Source organism: Calypte anna, chromosome 15 (assembly GCF_003957555.1).
Source record: "Calypte anna isolate BGI_N300 chromosome 15, bCalAnn1_v1.p, whole genome shotgun sequence".
Classification (NCBI taxonomy): Eukaryota; Metazoa; Chordata; class Aves; order Apodiformes; family Trochilidae; genus Calypte; species Calypte anna.
Window position 1 is genome coordinate 3,567,452 of NC_044261.1, and position 15,679 is coordinate 3,583,130.

A 15,679-nucleotide genomic window follows, 5' to 3' on the forward strand; every position below is an offset into this window, starting at 1 on the left:
AAAAAGGATCTGGAGAAACAGACCCCCAAAAGCAATTAAACTGATTCACAACCAGTCCCACACACTTTGTGCTGGATTACTGCAACAAGGATTTCCCAAGCAGCTGTACTTTCTGTTGTTGTTGTTTTATTACAGCCGAGGATAATTTTACATCCTTCAGGGCTGGTGGAAGAATTGCATCAATCTCTAGAAATTATTACCCTGCTTTGGGTAGAAGATTTAAAACTCACTAAAACCAACTCCTGCACAGCACTGCCAGGACACCCAGATGTGAACCATCACTGTCTGTTTTGGTTAGACAGGGACTTGATCCAATCTAGCAACTGGATATATTTCCTAACCACTTAAACATGCACTCACCCACACCGAGCTGGAACACAAAAGGCCATTTCATAAATTTCTGATTGCAAGACAGATGACATTAATAAGCAGAGCCACAAACTCTTGCCCTCCTTTCTGCTGCTCCCCATCAGGGCACAAATTACCTGGGCCAGCAATTTCATCACAGCATCTTCCAGGGAACTGGCTTAGCCTAAAGGCAACGAAGGCCAACATTTGAAGCTTAATTCTTTACTTCACAGGGCTGCATCTGGCCCCCCCCATGCTGATGTGCACAGCCTGAAGCCATTCTGTGCCTACAGCTGCCAGAACATCAAGGCAGAAAGCAGTGAGTATCATCTGAAAGCAGTGGCTTCAAATGTAAACTTCCTTCAGGTCTATCTGCTTCCTCAGCCAGCACAACAGGCTCCAGCACCCACAACTGGTTCCAACTCATTTCCAGCCACCAAGACTTTGATGTCTCTGATAGCCTCTCACCATTAGGGTCATCTTCACAAATCTCAGGTTATTTTATGACACTTGAATTGAGAGATGCAGCATATCAAACAAAAATACATTTCTCTCCTCCCCACCAGCAACTTTGAGATCATTTAGAATTGACTGACAAGCCACAATATTGTGGGAAAGGCTGTTTTCAGATTAGCTGCTGGAAGAGCTCTTCCAAGGTAGCAGCTGAATTCAAATAACACACCAATTAGCTCAGGGGGATTTGTATGTTTTTCTTTCGGGAAACCTATTTCAAAACAAAACAAACGGGAAAAAGAAAAAAAAAAAGGCTTAAATCTCATTAAAAGATTTCAAACTGTGTCACAAGCACACCACATTTCCAGAAGCAAATCTAACTGGTTTCACCCCATCAGAAGGGGTTTTTTTGTCTTCTTGCCTTGCCACCCCACCTCCTGAGGAAGAACGAGACAACACAAAGGTCCAGAGCAGCTACAGACCTGCCCAGCATCACACAGCAAAGCAAACTCCTGTGCCAAATGGCTTGGGTCCCACCAGTATCTCTCCCTCAAGATGAAGTTTTTTCCACACTGCTCCTCAGGATTTCATTTCTGGCCTCAAGGCCACCTCCAGATGCCCGTTGCTTTTTCTGTGCCAATGAGGCCACTGCATTCGTTATCCAGCAGGATAATGACAGAGTGCAATTCACTCAACAGCAAATCTTCCCCAGGGAGATGCCCTCTGACCTTCCCTGAGCTGGGGGATGAATGCAGACAGCCAGATCTCAGACAGGCGGCAGAGCTGAGCAAGTAATTCCTAATGAATCCTTTCATCTCTTCTTTTGTTTTGGGGAAGGGGTGGGGAGGGTGGAGGGAAGTAAGTTTGGAACTATCCACCAGCAGAAAGTTATTTTTTCAGAGCTACCCCAAATCACTGTCATCCGGAGAACATTTTTCATGGTTTCTGCTCCTGAACCACAAGAGATACCCCTCGAGCAGGCAGCCAGGCTGGGAGGGCAAAGCAGAGCAGCCAAAGGCACAGCAAGAGCAGGGATGCTCCTGGAAACCTAGCTTAAAATGGCCCTTAGGCAAGCAACTGAGAATGAATTTAAGATATCCATTCAAACCACATTTTTTCCAGTGAAGTTCAGTTCCACCAAGGTATCAGCAAACACAAAGGATGAGAAAGTTCATTAAGTATAGCCCATGGAAAGTCAGCACCTTACCTCTCTCCTCATGCAGGTCAGCCCCCACCATCAATTTTCTCCTGTTTTGCAAACCACAAACTGAAAGAGTCACAGACTTTCTTCCCCAACAAAATGAAACTACTCTTATTTCTCCTGTGTGATTTCAGTTGCACAGAACTGAATTCTGCAGCATCTCCTGACCACTCAGCATCACCCAGAGGTATTAAGGTAAATAAGGGTGAAAAACCAACTCACAGCCACGAGATCTCAGGGCTGCTTCACAAACTCTGCCACCCTTGCAGTACCCAGACCCTCTTCTCCAACAGTACCAGAGTATCAGCTTCAGCCAGGCAGCTTTTATCCCCATCTCCTGAAATCAGGCACATCTGAAGCTGGGAGTTCCATCCAGCTGCACTGGCATTTACAGGGATTTCCCCCAGCAAGCCCAACCTCCTCAGCATCTATGTTTTAGATTGGGAATAGAAACTACAGGGACAGATCACAACTGTGGGATGCTCCCTACCCTGTTCCTAGGCAAATGAACTGATGTGAACCTACACACTTAAATAGAGCTTGGCTCGTGTATTTATATAGATGCCAAATCCCAGGGGTATCAATGACAATCTCTTCCCCAGTAAAACCAGATTACAGCAGTGGACTCTCTAAAGCCCCCACCCTGTCCTCTCCCACGTCACCCGGGACGTCACAGGGAATGACCAGAGAAGGCCTCCAGGTGCCCAGCACAGTGGGGGTTGCAATGCCAATGATTAAACAGATCTTCAAAAGAAGAAAAACAAGAGTCCTAGTCAATGACTGACCAGTGTAATGGCTGAGGATACTCTCATGTGCCCCTCTCCCAGCACATTTGTTTGTTGGGCTGCCCAAGAGGTTTCCAAGGGTCAAACACGAGGTCATCAACTGCAGTGACTTGAGCTTCTCTGAAAAATATAAAAAGCTGAAACCCCAAGCAAGGAAGGTCCCAGTACTTACAATTAAAAGACACAAAAACGTAAATCCTTTAAGTTCAAGCACACCAGAGTCAACATTTAAAAAATTTTAAAAAAAATTAAAAATCTGATTTTTGAAGATCAGAGGTTGGCAATATTTAGTAATCCACCTAAAATTCTGACCAGCCTTAAAGACCAAAAATGACTGTGGAAAGCAAAACCTTGCTTTCAGGCTATTTTGAGAAGCACTCACAAGGTTTATCCCAGAAACTGCTTTCTGCCTACTCAGATTTCTCAACTGCACAGATCACATGGTGTTTAGATGGACTGTTGGAGACACTTGAGAATCACAGCACTGCCTGCTGCTATCTGCCCTGCACAGGATGGTTTTTAATTGAGGCTGAACTCTTAAGTCCCTGCTGCAGTCTGCAGCTCCAATCACTGAAATAATAATTAAACCCAGGAGAAACAGTGCAAAGTACTGATGGCTTTTACCTACTACAGCAAGATGAGGAAACCCAAAAACATGCAGGGAGGGCTCCAGGATGTGCTGTTTTGTTTCAAGCCTGGGATTTCACCAGATTTTAAGCAGAAGTTAGGGTGGGAGCAATCCTGGTGAGGTACAGAAACAGAAGAGATGCAGAAAAGCAGCCCAAGGAAGAGCAAGAAGCAACCAGCCCAAGGAAGAGATGCAAATTTTTTCCATCCAGGTTTGGGACCTTCCTCCCCTAATTCCTGAGTGTTTAGAAATGATAAAATGGGAAGGCAAAGCGGAGCAAGAGAAGCATCCAAGACATCAGCCCAGTTTAGAGCTTTCTACCCCAGCTCATCCAGATAAAGGGGAAAAAAGTGGTAGAGAAACCACCCTGAGAAAGGCAGCACTGACCATGGAGTGAATGAGACAACACAAGTTCTGCTCTGAAACCCAAGGGGAGATCCTCAGCCTGGAAACAACTCTCCATTAGATTAATTAGTCGTTTGATGTATCCAAGTTGGTTACTATGGTCACAGGAACAGAACAGCAAAGCTTCACACCCTATGTGGGACAGGGGAGGGTGGTGTGTTCAGCTCCCTTAGGCCCCCCCAAAATGGCAGGGAGGAGGATCCCACTGCCCTGGCACAACCCAGGCTCTGCACAAACCTGTTATATTCCCAAATGTGTATTACACCCCATGCTGGGCTGCTTACTGGAAGAGCTCCTTGTCCATAGATCATAAGGATGCTAAAAATAGCAGCAGAGAGCAACCACGTTAATGACACATCAAGAAGATGCATTTGCACATGGAAATAAACAGAATGCATGCGAGGCTTGCCCCTCATAGGGCTTTTGTTTGTTTGTTTTTGAGTTAAGAAATAAAATGATGCTCTGTTTTCTCTTAAATATTCAAAACCTGCCTGTGACAGAAAGTTGCCTACCCCTCCAAGCACTCTACCAAATACAGCTGAACCTTGTTCACTTTTTCCAGTGCCTGGGAAAAGACCACTGCTAGTTACAGCATTTTCCCCAAACAAGTAAATATTTGAAGTGTCATTAGCTGTGCTCTGCTCAGTTATCATCAACATCACCTCAGTTACACCTCTGTGCTGCAACATTCATCCCTGCACACCAGTGAAAACTACTGCCATTTCTACAAGAAACCAGCAGCAGATTTAGCAAAGAAGTGGGAGAAAAATAGCAATTAGCAATTCAGCAAAGCTCCTGTAGAAGAACAGTTTTAAACTCCCCGGGGAAAGGACCCATCCCTCTCTCTCATTTTCTGTTCATCAAGTGCTTAACTGAGCCACGATTGATGCCTGCAGAAGCTGCCACAGAGGATGATGGCATCTGCCCAACTTTCCTGTTCATCAGCTCTCCCCTGGATAAACAGGACCCAAGGCACAAAATCCCAGACTGCCTGAGTCTCCCCAGAAGCACCCACAAGATTCAAGGCCCCAAGGTCCTGCAGCTGGGAGCTGACTCAGGGCAGCACCTGGAGGGTGATGGGCAAAACCCAGACCCTGCTGGGGAGCAGCATTCCCAAACAATTCTGAACCAGCATTCCCAAACACAATTTGGAACCAGGCACCTGATTCCCAGCCTGCTTAAAAGGAGAAAATGCCACAGACCTTCCTAGCTGCCCAGACCATGGAAGAAAAGGCCCAAATTTCTACCTCTGTTGAAATCACAGCTGCTGCAGGGATGCAGCATGAGGGTCTGTATTACCTGTTGTGAAATTGGTTTGTTCCCTGCTAGAGAGAGTCATGAAAGATGTCTGCAAATAGGTATGATCGTAAATGAGTTTGAAAGAAAAATCACCCATTTCAAGGGGAGTTTCAGGACTGGGAATTTTACTCCTGCAAAAGAAAGACCAGAAAGCAAATTAAAGAAAAAAGCAAGTTGTGTAAATTACAGCCACTACCTCCTGATTTCTGACCCCTCTTTGCAGCACCCATACTATCACCAAAGTGGTGACAGCTCAAGTAAAATTGTGACTGCTTGGTGAAGACATTCATTCAACCACTCAGGTCAAAAAATAACAGGAGAGAAGTCCTGTGATGGTGAAAGGCAGGGAGGCAGCCAACTCCTTAACCCACCACTCATACCTCAGACACAGAGCCTAAAAAGTCAGCTAGATGCTGCGGAAAGGGCAGACAGAAGAAATCACTCTTGTTTGACAGCCCCAAACCCATTACCAGATACGATTCAACTCCACCTTTCTTAGCAGGTTAATGTTAAGCTGCTATTTTTTTGTCCCCCTTCCTCTGCAGATGCTTTAATTGGTTGCTTAACACAGATTTCACCGTTCCGCTTATCGCAACGCCGGGAGCCGGCGGGGTGATGGGAGTGCAGAACACAGGGAAGACTCATTTGTCTCCCTAACTAATTGCTCTGCCTCCTCAGCACACACACCAAATTGACTTGGCAAGACTGCAAGACGAAGCTGCTGTATTTATTTAAACATTTCTTCTGCTGGCTGAGAGGCCTTGTAAAGCAGATTGCAAATAGCCAAGCCAGCATGCGGACCTTTATCAAGTTTATGCAAAACTGGAGTGAGCAAAGAAAGAACCAGGTCCCAGGTTAGCAGCATTGCCATGTCCTTTACAAGAGGTATTTTAGCTGCAGTTACCCAAGAATTAATTGGCAAAGTACTTAAGAAGTTCATAAAGGCAAGTGTGAACACTCACTTTATTCCTGGCTACAGCCTCCTTTACCCCAGGGATCAGCCTCCATAAAACAAAAATAAGTACGTGCAGACTGGCTGATCAGAAGGCAGGGGAGTGCCTGTGTCAGCCAAACACCTCGACTGCCTCAAGCAGCCATCAGGTAACTCCAGGCTGAGGAGTTGTGCATGGACACGTTCTTCCTGGCACAGCCCCATGCCTGGAGCCAGGGGTCTGACTCTGCACCCATCTTCCAACTCCGCCAAAGGTTCAAGGTGTTTCCGCATAAAACAAGGAACTAGAGCAAGACAAACACAATAAGACATTGTGTGGGGAGTTAAACCTCCTGCTGAGAAGAAATCCACAGACATTTAAAAAGCACAAGTGAACAAAACTAAAAAAAAAAACAAAACAAAAACAAAACAAACAAACAAAAAAAGCCACAGACAGAGCTTAAAGTTCTCATCTCCTTGAAACAGACAGCAGAACTCACACCTCCTCTTGCAGGGAAGCAGGAGCAACCAGGGTGCCTGCATGCTCCTGCCTGCCTCTGCAGCACGACTCCTGCACCCCTGGGCAAACCAAACTCTCCATTTCTCAGCTTTCACCTGTTATTGGTAGTTTAAGGACGTTATTTCATGAGCACCAGTCTCAGTGGAGAAGACACCGACCTCAGCTTTCCACAGTGAGAAACTCAGAACCAAAACACAACTCTTAAGGTACACGCTGATTTTTCTCTTTACTTTTGTTTCATAATCCTGGAGAAAACCCAAAACCCTGCAGTGTTTCTCAGTCCATCACCACACAGCCCTCAGGAACACTGCTGGCAGCTGGCTGGACCAAAACTGCATCAGCTCTTTCTAGTCCTGACCTCTTAAGACACAAGCATCAAAAACCAAAAAACACAACAGAATTTTTTAGCAGCTACTCTGTCAAGAGAGCAAAGCAAAGTCAAGACTAAAATCTACAAATTAAGAAAAAAAACCAGCGAGAGGAAGAAGGAAAAAGGGCTGGCTGACACCTCATATAGATGCTGTCAGCAGGATCATTTGCTCCAAAAATAAAGATGCTCAACACATCAAACTGATGGAATGACAACTGCTTCATAGTCCCAACACTGCAGTTGCATAAAAGCCTCAGAGCATCCATTGCCTTGCAGCTCATTGTACTCACTCAGAGCAGGCAACAGACACCGTGTGCTGCTCCCCACCAAGATTTTCAGCTCTTCACACCCACTGGAGCTGCAGAGAAGCCTTTCACCCTCCTAACCCTTTGCCAGCCATGCTCAGCAGCTCCAGCCTCAGTAGGTGCCTGTGCCTCTGCCATCCCATGCAGAACCAGCTCAGCAGCAGCTCAGGATCCCACACAACTCTGCAGAGCCCTGCACACAGCCAGCAGCAACCAACCCCTGCACAGCCTGGATACACTCAGGCTGCCTCATCAGCACCTCCCAAATAAGTGGCATTTATTTAAAGACTAGAAAACCTTAAATAAGAATCCCCAAGGCTTTTTCCACTGCCAGTTGGGAGAGTTTTCTCACAACACTGGACATACAGACTCCTGTAATGCAGACTTTGCTGTGTTTTAGTTCTTTGACGGTTTTTAATCACCTCTGATCTAGCATTTGGAAATTATTATTCACACACACACGCACAAAAGGAACAAGGCTGCAGGGAAACAAGAATTCCACTGGCCTGCCTGTTTTTGTCTGTGGACACTACCTCACATATGAGCAAATGAAAACAAGGTGACCAGCTTCAGCAAGAGGGGGGGAAATGAAAGGGCAGACTGGTGCCCTAGAAATGAAGCTGAGACTTTGGCATGAGCTTGAAACTGTACAGCTAAGGCCAAAAAAGAAGAAGGAAAAAAAAAAAAAAAAGAGTTGGAACTGCTTTCAAGATGGAGCTTGAAAAGTTTCTAATGGAGTTCTATGATGTGGTACCTACAGAAAAAACAAGTACTTGATCAAGGAATTCTTTCCAACAGGGAAGCGTCATTGCTTTGCCAAAGAGAAAAACTCTTGGGCAGGAGAAGATGGGACAGAGTTATTTAAGGTCCTGATGCAGGCAGAACACCCCCTAGGCAAGAGACCGGAGAAGCTTCCCAAGCACACAGCTGATACCAACCACCAGTGTTACACCCCCAAACATCTCCCTAGCACATCATGAATCCCATGATGGTAACAGCAAGGGCTCAAGGAATCAGAAGATGAAGCTTTAGGGCTTCAAGCAGTGGGCTGGGAAAGCTGCAGTCACACCTCTCAGCACTGATCCAATGCAGACTCACCCTGCCAGGTGTGACTGGCTGAAGGAGGGTGTCAACAAGCACTCTTTGTTCCAGCAAGTTTCAGGCTTGATCAGGTATCATCCACACCACCAGCAGAAAGCTGACACAAGGTCTGCATCTCCCTCCAACAAGGTTAACAGGAGAGGCCCTTCCATGCCAGCATCCAGCCTGGATTGTGCTTGTACCCCTGGGTAATCCAGTGGAAATCACTGGGGACTCACAGCCTTTGCAAAACCTGCTCTTTGCAACACCAGGCCAAGGAGATGAGGCAGCCTCAGCTGTAAACATCTACAGGGAGCTGCAAAGTGCTTTTTCACAGGTCATGCCACCCTGGAACCACACGGGAACCCGGGCAGTGCTGGGTGCCCTGTGCTCCAGAACTCTGCAGAGGCCAAAGACCAAGCTAAATACATACAAAGTGATCAAGTACCACTCAGCTGAGACCTGGTCCTATCAAAACATAGCTGTTGGAGTCATTTCATAAGGCTTTAAAATATTTTCAGCTGAAAGCCAGCTTTCCATTGTTTGCCATAGCTTGTTAGAAACCCACAGGTCCCACAGAATAAAGACAACCCCTCCACCCTCTCCAACCAGCTCTGCACAGCTGGAGGCATGGGCAGGTTTTTCAGAAAGCTCAGCTTTGCCTGCCATCCTACTCACTGGTTCTCTCTCCCATTGCATCCCAGGGAAACTCAAGCCCAGGTTCAGTCTCTCACCTTGGCATGCCACAATAATCAGGCCCCAGCTCTGTACACAACCACCTAAGCCTCCAAAACCTTGCAATTACACACTGCCTGTGGAGGACAAAACCTGCCCACCTGGGAGACAGCAAGTCCTCAGGGACTGATCACAGACAATGGGATGATCCACATCAGGAACCTTCCCAAATCCTGTCATCCTCCACCCACAGCCTGACACATACCTTTTCTTCTGCCGTCTTCACCGTAGAGACACAGAAGAGCACAACACAAACCACCCTCTTGCCCTAACCTGCACAAGACAAACCTCAACTCTGGTGCTTAGGAAGCTGGTGAGAAGCATTCAGGTACCAGCACAGAGCCTGCAGAAAACAGAGTTTAGAAGATCTAAAGGTCAAAAAAAAAAACCAAACCAAATCCAAAACAAACCCTACACAACAGATGGCCAAGCCACAGGAGTATTTCTTCAATTTACAGCCAGTTCCTGTCCCTGCACGGGCAGGGTGAAGCAGAACTGGGGCAGTAAGAGTTAACTTCCCACCTATTTGGGCCAAAACTTCATTTCTGGGCACCCGCCACTCGGGCCGGTGTTACACCAGGGAAACAATGCTAAATAAAGATTACCCGGAGTGGTATTATGTAAATAATTCTCTTCCACAATGAAAGGATAAACCTAGGCTGCTTGGTTAGTTATTAACCCGGGAGCCAGAGCTGCAGAGAGGAAATCCTGCCGGCTCTCCCTCCCTGGACACACGCAGCACCGGGAGAGCCAGAGCTGGGGCTGCAGCTCCCAGAGACAACACCCGCACCCTCCCTGGGCCCTGGCACTTTCCTTGGTATCACTTCCCACAGGAGGAAACCATTTGGGCCACACCACATTGTCTCCTCCCAGGGCAGCCTCACCTTCCTCCTCCTTCCATCACTGGCACAGGACAAGAGCTCCCTGTCCTTTGATGGAATCTCTGATGGGAACAGGCTCCTCTCCCCATCCCTCCTCTTGAAGACCTTCCCTTCTCCTTGTAGGATGAGCCCGCTGGAGTCTGCCTTTGCCTGCACACCTCCTCCCACCCTGAGGAACTTACTCGACCTTTCTGCCTCCACCTCCCCCTCCAACCTTCCTCCTGCCTTGGCCTCCCATCTGAACACTTTCTGTTTGTCATACGATTTTAAATCTGTCAGCAATTTATCCATCTGCCGCCTCCTGGGTTTTTAACGCTGCAAACTGTTCCGGGATGCAGCCTTGCAGAGAGCTCCCGGTGGGAAATGAAGCTGTACTTCAGCAAACCACCTTCGGGATCATTTCTTTCCAAGGTATTGGGGTGTTCCACAGACTGGCTTCTTCCTTCCAGCCAGCAGAAAAGCTGTGATGCTACCCGGTCTAAAATAAACATTATGGGAGCGGCGATAATGGGAAATATTTCAGCTGACTAAGAGTAATGTGGGTTCAAATCCAAGCGTAAGCTGATACTGCTTGTAATTTGTTCCTGAGCCAAAAACACAGGCTGGGAGTGAAAAAATGGAAGGCATTAAACAACAAGCAGCGCACTCAGCGACTCTGGAAAACTTGAGCATTTCCATTTATGTTATTATTTTTTTAAATAACCTTCAGTTTCACGGATCATAAAGTTAATTTGGAGTTAACTCCCCTTCCCTGTAACCAGACAAAGCTGCTATCCTTTACATTCGTTAATGTTTGCTCAGTGCTCCACAGCTATAAAGTGCCTGAGAGCACTAACCATTATCAACATCCTCTGTGCCACCCAGCAGGCACACAGCATAACCCTGCTGATTGCTCTGCTCTCCTGTTTCCTCCCCCTATGTCCTCTCCTCCAGCCCTAGCACCATGGCAGCAATCACAGCCATGGCCATCCAGGTCTCTCTTGACTGCTCTTCCTCAGTGCCAGCACTCCCCTGCAGGAAGGGCTCCTCTCTGGACATCTCCTTGGGTACTCTCCTCACCTTCTGTTGGCAGAGAGGGAGAACTGGTGGCCTTGAGAACGGAAGTGACAAGTGGGGTGGGCAGCAGGATTTGGGGTGCAATCCAGATTTCTCAGTTCCCAGTACAGTGCTGCTGCTGCCTCGTGCACTGGTCAGGGTTCACTTCCCAAAACTGCCATCACTCATTTCCTTCTGCTCTTCTGTCCTCCTCCCCTTCCAACCAGATCCCTCCTGCACTTTGACCAGGCTGTTACAGTCATTTTAATGCCCTTTGTTCTGGAGCTCCAGCTCCCTCTTCAACCCTTTTTTTTAGGAAAGCATCTCTGCTCTAGCCATGCTCATTATATAATACACATTTCCATTTTCTGCTGCAATGGAAAGTTCTCCCTCTTTGACATTACAGGGCAAATTGGAGACCCTGACACCTGTGTGCCAGCACAACTCCAGCCAAAAACAGCAATTCTCCATCACTTTCCTATGTCAAGACACAGCAAGGGCCCTTCAAAGAGCCTACACCACAGTATCCCAGATGAGAAACCATGACCTCATGATGCCCAAATCCTTAAGCAGCTGTAAAAGCCTCAGTTACTAATCACAGACACGACTGGGTGCTGCTGTACCTCATTTCTAACTCCATTAGAGCTGACCCTGCCCTCTGCTGAATGTCTCAGTGAAGACTAAAGCAAGCCACTGTTCACACAAATGCAGCTGCACAAAGATAAGAGCTTTTTTAAGCAGACATCACCCTGGATTTCTACCCTCAAGAACCTCTGATCTAGACCATGGTGTGCTTTTGGGGGATCTGTGTTCACAGGCCCAAAACCCAGTAGGGAACCAGTACTTTGCCAGTAGGAGCCATGAGCCTGAATGGGCAAAGCACTGAAGAGCAAAAGACTCCTCTTCACCAGCTCTCCAGCAGACTTGCTCTGACACACTGAACTTCATGTAACCTCTCTGAACTCAATTTTCAGAAATGTCCAGCAATCTGGTCAGAATGAGGCACTGGATCATGGGCAGTACTGCACTCCAACCATGGGCTCTCTTAAACCCATGCCCCTTTCCAACTGCTGAATCAGCCACCCAAAATCCACTTCTGAAAATTTAACAAATTTAATCCTCGTTTCCCACACCTATTCATCTAGAAACTCGTGAGATCATAAATTTCATCCTCCCCAAAGAGCTGTGAAAATGACACTACTTCAAACATGTAAATAATGGTTGATTTCAAGCAGGTTTCTCCCAGAATGACCTGACCACAAGCAGGACTGTATTTCATCAGTGGCTGTTAAAAGCCAGAGCCAGCAGTGGGAGGAAATCCAGGAGCCATCAGGGAGGCAAAAAATTTGCAGCCATGTCAGGAAAGATGAAGACATCCCTATGACTCCTTTGACCAAAGCTGCCATAGAGATGAGATGGGGAGCTCTCAATACACAGAGTCATCAGCACAGCTGTGTGCACACCTCCACCACCAATCAAAACAGAATTGCCTTTACCCTATTGGATCTCCTAATTAGAAGATGTGAACACAGTCTGAACCAAACCTGCTTTGAATGTAGCTCAGGATGGCTCCAGGGACTGGTACAACCTTCACTCGAGGCAACTTGGTTCCAATCCAACCCCAGCCATTAGCAAGTGAAAGGTACTGCCAAGCAGCAGCTGTTTGGTGGCTTGCGTGAAACAAGTTTATGGTTTCAGTTCAGATCCTGTCATGAAAAAATGCCACTCACCTCCCTGGCCCTCAAAGGTGAGAAGCCAGAAACATCCACCCACTTCTGCAGCGCTGGAGATGCCAGCGTGGGAGGTGTTCCCATACAGGCCCGGTACCAGCTCCACAGAGCCGGCCCAAACCTCCATAGGGTTTTCAGAACCAGGTATGTTTTGCAACTTGGCAGAAACACACAGCTAAATAACAGAAACCACCACCCACATTAAGCCAGAAGAACAAAGTACCAGTGTTTTCCTGCCCCAGACATGTGCATGCCCCATCTCCTCTCTTGCACCAAAAATAGCTTCTACTTTTTCCCTTTTGGCAACAACAAACTGGGGTTGGAGTGCATTTGCTTTCAATAAACCAAACATGTTTTGCAAGAGACTCTCCCCTACTGAAACTTACTCAACTGAAATTATAAAATATTGGTACACATAGAACTTCCCTCCCATAGCATCTTAGGGCTCTGCCTCAAAACATTTTGCGAGCTGAGCTCGGGCAGCCCGGCAGAGAGGAGGCTGAGCTGGGTCCCTAAGTCACCAAACTGAGCTGGGTCCCTAAGTCACCAAACTGAGAGGGGTCCCTAAGTCACCAAACGAGTGAGCAGTGAGACTTAGAGAATTAAGTACAACTTCACTAAAGTCATCCAGGCAAGCATGGCATCACTACAGCCCTCCAGGAGTTTTGTCACCCCTTTCAGGAGAGATGGAAATATTGACCCAGTTGTCCCAAATCACATTCCTTCCCTTAATTAATAGTTTTACCAAACCTTTACCTGTAAAGCACAAGGCAAACTAAAACTTAACCTTGCTGATAAAAACCCTGTGCTAAGTGGAAACACTCTCACCCCACGTGGCCAAGGAATGCCAGCAGAACAACATCACATCCACCAAAGTCAGATTAAAAATACCAGATTCAGCAAAACCCGTGCCGTGTTGAGGCATTCAGAGGGCCAACCTTTGCTTCATGCGAATACTGAGTGCGAGGCCGAAGGAAAGAGTTCAAACCCTAAAACGCCTGTGAACCGAAAGGGCAGCGTTAGGAAATACCCATTGCACAGATCACCTCGAGCAACACCATCCTCCCGGGCAAATTCTTCAGCTGACCCAAAACACAAAGTTCACGGAGCAGACCCAAGCCTCCGGCACAGGCAGAAGCGCCTGCAGGCATGGCAGACAGGGAGATCCGCGGGGTTCAAAGCGGTGCGAAGCAGGAATGGGTTTATTGGGTCAACACAACCCCTGGCCCCAGGCAGGGCGAGCCCCAGGAGGGCCACAGCCGTGAAGGTTTTGCTGCTTCAATGGCTTTGGCAGCAGCCCACATGGCAGGCAGCTGCCTGCACCCACTGCAGCCCTGCTCTTTGCGCATTGTCAGGGCAGAGGGAGCAGGAGGAAGGGCCGAGGGAGAAGAGGAAATAAATCAGAACCGACGGCAAAAAGCAATCACTCCGGAGGCTGCAGCTGGGATTTAGAGAAACGTACACTTGTTGCCTGCAGACACCGGCCCTGTTTACCCACCATCAATATTTACACAGCAGACACTGAACGCCAGACCGGAGAGCACACAGAGCTGGAGCTCTGACCGACGGCCGTGCCCAGGACCCCGGAACCCAGAACTGTCCCCAGCACACAAATGTCACATTTCTGGGGCACCGGAGGGAGCCTCGGACAGTGCTGGGTCACCCACCCGGCGCTGAACAACGCCTTGGAAGCAGAGTAATTGCCCCGGGTTGTTGTGTCAGCGTGAAACCACCGGGTTCAGATGTGTATATGGGGCAAAAAAGCCGAAAAATAAAGCAGAGTTGAAAGAACAGGAAAAAAAAGAAAAACAGGGTGAGTAAAGGCCCTTGGGGTGCCCCCACCCCACAGACGGTGGGATCCCTGCTTAGTTTGCAAAGTGCGGGGCTCCCCCTGAGCCCCGCAGCTCCACGGGCAGCGCTTTACTCCCCTCAGTGTCAAAAAAAAAAGAAAGAAAAAAAAAAAAAAAAGAAAAGAAGAAAGTTTCGCCCCCAGCCAGCAGCTCCCGCCGCACATTTTTCATTTTTACGTAACAGCGGCGCCTGCACCCCGACCTGCCGGGGAACGGACCCCCAAGCCCGGCCCGCTCCCCGCTCCGGGTGGGCTCCTGACAGCGGGGGGGTCCCCACAACCCCCGGGCCGGCTCCGAGCACACCCCCAACCCCCCCCCTCCAGCCCCCCGGCCTTACCTAATCCCGCCGGCAGCCGCCGCTCCCCATCCTCGCTGCTGCTCCTCCCGCCTCAGCTGCCGGCGGGGCAGCGCTCAGCGGCGGGGGCCCGGCCCCGCTATCTGCGCCGTGTTTATAAATCCAAAGCCATGGATGAGGAGCAGGGAGGGGAGGAAGGGGGGTGTTTACTCTCTTTCCCCCACACACCTCTCTCTCTCGCAAAAAAAAAAAAAAAAAAAGAAAAAAAAAGAAAAAATATAAAATAAATTAAAAAAAAAAAAATTAATAAATCCCCGTCTGTTTCCCGGCGGGGGCCGCCCCTCCGCCAGCCGCTCCTGCCCTGCCCTGCTCAGCGCGGCGGGAGGCGGCACTGGGTCCCTCAGGCCGCCTCACAGCCGCCCCGGCGGGCGGGAGGGGCGGGGCGGGGCCGGGTCGCCCGCGCGCCTTAAAGGGGCCGCACCCTCCCGCCCGTAGGCCCCTGAACACCCCCGGCCCGCAGAGCTGAGGATGCGAGTGGGGGGTAAAGGGTTTAAAGTGTGAGACGGGAGGTTGAGAGTGGAGTTCGTCACTGTGAGAGTGTGAGACGCAGGGAAGCTGTGGCTGCACCCTCCCTGGAGGTGTTCAAGAGCAGGTTGGGTGGGGCTTGGAACAACCTGGAGGTGCCCATGGCAGGGGTGTGGGGCTGCATTAAGGTCCCTTCCAACGCCCAAATCATTCCATGATAACCCTTTCAACGAAGGAGTTTCTTCTAATATTCCATCTAAACCTCCCTTGGAGCAACTTAAAGCCATTTTTTCTCATCCCATC

General features: G+C 48.5%; 1 protein-coding gene across 17 annotated transcripts in view; it reads right to left on the minus strand.

The window, feature by feature from the left end:
• The window catches only part of NCOR2 (nuclear receptor corepressor 2), a 226,165-nt gene extending 211,092 nt beyond the window's left edge, over nt 1-15,073 (minus strand). For 14 of the 17 annotated variants that reach the window (XM_030460408.1, XM_030460405.1, XM_030460397.1 and 11 more), the window contains exon 1: nt 14,894-15,073. The gene's annotated coding sequence lies outside the window, so the exon portion shown is untranslated. The remainder of the gene's footprint in view (nt 1-14,893) is intronic. The other 3 variants (XM_030460406.1, XM_030460409.1, XM_030460404.1) reach the window with 1 other exon arrangement.
• Between the last annotated feature and the right edge of the window lie 606 nt (nt 15,074-15,679).